Consider the following 3,998-nt stretch of genomic DNA (forward strand, 5'->3'; position numbering starts at 1 on the left):
AGACCACTATGGAACAAGCATGACAAAAGCCCGGCAGGCAGCCGGGTGCCCCATCCAAGGTGCTGGGAGATAGAAGTGTTCTACGTGGGTAAGTAGAAGTCCAGGACACTAAGAGGTGTCCCGGGAGTGTGTGTAACCAGGAAGGATGTCCCCTTGTGGCCCCCAGCACTTTGGAGACAATCTTGGGGAAGACGGGCCATACGGGTGATGATTTCAGATGGGACCCTGAAGGACCCTTGAAAGTGTGTGAGCAGAATAGAAGATGCAATCAACTAGGATTTGGCATTGGTGTGTGTCTGCTGTCACATCACATTCCACACATACCACACACATGTCTCTCTCTCTCTCTCACACACACCACCATATAGCACAACAACCACATACATACATACACACACACACACACACACACATACATGTCTCTCTCTCTCTCTCTCTCACACACCACCATATAGCACAACAACCACATACATACATACACACACACACACACACACACATACATGTCTCTCTCTCTCTCTCTCTCACACACCACCATATAGCACAACAACCACATACACACACACACACACACACACACACACACACACAAGCCAACACAGACGTTTACTTCCTTGGGAAGTGACAGCACTAGCTTGGGCTTTGCAAGGCTTCTCTCCTTGGCTGGTAGGCCTCTTGCTATGACTGCTCATGACCCGTCCTGGATCTAGGTATCCAGATCCACATCTCTTTCCTATAAAGACACCAGCCATATTGTTGATCCCCCCCCCCCTTTTCCTTTAAGGATACCAGCCATACACATCCAAGAACCCCAGGGACTTCATTTCACCTTCCTCAATCGGTAAAGGTGCTGGCTGTAAGCACTACTTACTGCTTCCAAGACTGTGCAAGGGAAGGCTTCACAGTGGAAATTTGAGGGGCCGTGATTCAACCCCAAGTGTGGCGAATGTCTGTGCGCTTCCATCCCCGGGAAGGGTGTGAAGATTTGGATGAGATGAAGGAAGGGAAGGAGGGAGGAGTGGCAGGCTAGGAGGTGGGCAGGAGCTGGGTGGAGAAGATATCTCAAGACACTGGAGAGATTTGAACAGGCCAAATGCTGAAACAAAGAAGAGTCTCCGTGTCACACAGAGGAACACAGAACAAAGGGAAATTAGCTTGCCAAGGCATTTTTTTGAAGGTGTACAAAAAGACCCAAACCAGGCCAGCAAAAGCACACTTGGCCAAGAAAGCTCTCCTCTTTTATCCGTTATGTAAGTGGTGACTACATCTCATCCCACTGCTGGGAGCTCAGATTCACAGGCTGATGCGACTGGCTAACTGGTGCAAAGAGGAAGGATCAGAAAATATGAATCCTTGCCAGGCTAACTACCTCTGATAGGAACAAAAAAGTTTCTAACAGGTGAGAAGAAACAAGGCTTGAGGGAAGAAAAGAGGGAGAAAGTCAGGGCCAAACCCCTTGTCTGCCTTGAGCGAAGGGGGAGCCTCTGTCAGCCGGGATCTGCTTTGCAGGCAGATGCTTACAGCCCAGTGCCTCTTCCCTCCACCTCCTCAGGAACGGTGACTTGCTCGGACACTTGTTTCCATCCCCCCCCCAAAAAAAAAAAGCTGATCATGGTAATGGGGGTGGGGGTGGGGCACCAGGATCTTCTGTGCCTGTGAGTGGATTAACGGAAATGTCAATTCTGTGATTCAAAAATAATCACCTCTTTGGTCATTAAAAGATTTTCTGGATTAGAAAAAGAACAAAGTAACTTTTCCTTGCACTTACATGAGGCGCTTTAAGAGTCATGTTCACAGAGACTGGAGCCGGTCGTTGCCAGGATTTGGTGCCAATGTTAATAGATACAGAGGTTAGGTTAGGAAGGCTAGGGCGTTCTGGAGATGGATGGTGGCAACGTCCGTACAGTCATGGAAGCATGAGCATTTACATAAGCATGTACACATACATGCGAATATACACATATGTACATTTGTTTCTCTGGATTTCTCAGACTTCCCTGTGCAGCCTTGTGAGCCTAAGGGTGAACCCAGGGCCCTGAGCACGCCAGGCAAGTGCTCCACCTGCAGCTCTGTGACTTTATCTAATCCTGATGAACTACGTACATGCTTAAAGCTGGTAAAATTGTAAATTTCACATTCTGTGTTTTACCACAAGCAAATGGTTTTTAAAAGATTATTGCACGCCTTTAATCCCAGTACTAAGGAGGCAAAAGCAGGTGGATCTCTGTGAATTTGAAGCCACCCTGGTCTATGTAGTGAGTTTCAGGACAACCAGAGTTAAGTAATAGAGAGATCCTATCTCGAAATAATAAGAAGGAAAATAAAGAGTTTCCATAGAATTTGTTTATCTTCTTGATATGAGTTTTTGACTTCTGAAAACGAAATGTTTGTTAATATTCTCGATCAACAAAATGGTGTGTGGTGTGTGGTGTCTGTGTGCATGTGTGTGTGTAACCATCAAGAGGACTCCTCCCCAGAACAGGCTCTGCAATACAAGGAACTTGACCTTTTCAAAGCAGAACACAGTGAAGGAGTTCACACATCAGTGAGGCGATGGTTTCAAGCAACTCTATTCAGCTGACACTGGACTACGTGTGTGCCAGGCACAGGGATAGGACTTGTTCGTGTCACTGTTTTGTGTGTTCCTCTTTTGCCTTTTCGCATATGATCTCTTGGGTCGAAGGCACTTGGTTAAGGGTAGAGCAGGGTGTGGCCTTCCCCTGAAGAAGCCACAAACACTCCATTTTCCACTCTCAGACTCCCTGTGCCTTGGGGACGTGTCTCCCTGTGGAGAAGTGGCCTAAAGTCATTCCCACTTGCTTGCCTCAGAGGTCCAGAAGCCTAGCAAAGACCACCTAGTGGGGAGATTGAAAGGGAACTAAGATTCTTAGAGAATTCTGAATGAAAACAACAGTTACGAGCCAGAACAGACTTGCCCACAGCAGCTGGCTCTTCACTTGCTGTCTTGGGTTCTGGCAGGAACGCTAGGATATCTGTTACTGAGGGATAGGAAAAGAGCAGCAGACAGCCAGGAGGGAGCCAGGGAGGAGGACAGAGTGGAGGGAAGTGTTGATGAGCCAGCAACTGGATCGTGGTTCTCCCAGTGCCTCAGCCTCCAGCCCAGGGCACAGCCTCTGGTCCCACCTAGCTGTGACTGAGGAACTGCAGGCCCTGAGCCAGCAGAAAGCAGCCTTGGGGCAACTCCAGTTTCCTCTGAATGGGACCATGTGTCACCCTGGAACCCGTAACCTGATGCCCAACCCTCAGAGCCAATTATGGCTTTTGGATATGGTGGCAGGGGATGTTGAGGCCACTATACAGGCACACCAGAAATGTCTGTGCTGTTCCTCTTGCTGGAGCCAGGTCTTTGATGGAAAGAATTTGAATATAAATCAGGTATTTAAATGAACGCTTTCTCTCTCTAGCAGGGCCCATTTCAGCCTAGCCACCCATTTATTCTCATGTAAGATTTGAACGTCTCTTAAAAACGTGCTTTTCTTCTTGATGATACATGGACTAAGGGGCTGCACCCAAAAGCTCACAAGCTACTTCCAGGCCCCAGAGAACAGATCACTCATCCCAGCTCACCTTTTCTGACTGACTGGAAGTGCTGTAGTAAGGAAACCAATTCATTTGTCTGCTGGCTGCACATGGTTTTGTTATTTAATCAGTAGGTTTGGGGTTTATGCCAAGCAGCAACTAGCATCTGCTCTCCTTCAAAAAGAAGAAACTAGGCAAATTCTCTGTTCCCTTCTTTTTCAGCTCCTGGACTAAATGAAAAAAAAAAAAAAAAAAGAAAGAAAGAGAAGAAAGAAAAGAAAAGAAAAGAAAAGAAAAGAAAAGAAAAGAAAAGAAAGAGGACGTTCTCTGAGATATTCATGGTGGTGAAAACAATCTAGCTACCCTTTGAGAAGTAGAGTTTTGTGAAAGGTATTTTGTTTTTTACCCACATTATTTATTTATTTATTTATTTATTTATTTATTTATTTATTTATTTA

The sequence above is a fragment of the Psammomys obesus genome, unplaced genomic scaffold (genome assembly GCF_907164565.1).
Source record: "Psammomys obesus unplaced genomic scaffold, mPsaObe1.curated_primary_1811, whole genome shotgun sequence".
NCBI classification, from domain to species: domain Eukaryota; kingdom Metazoa; phylum Chordata; class Mammalia; order Rodentia; family Muridae; genus Psammomys; species Psammomys obesus.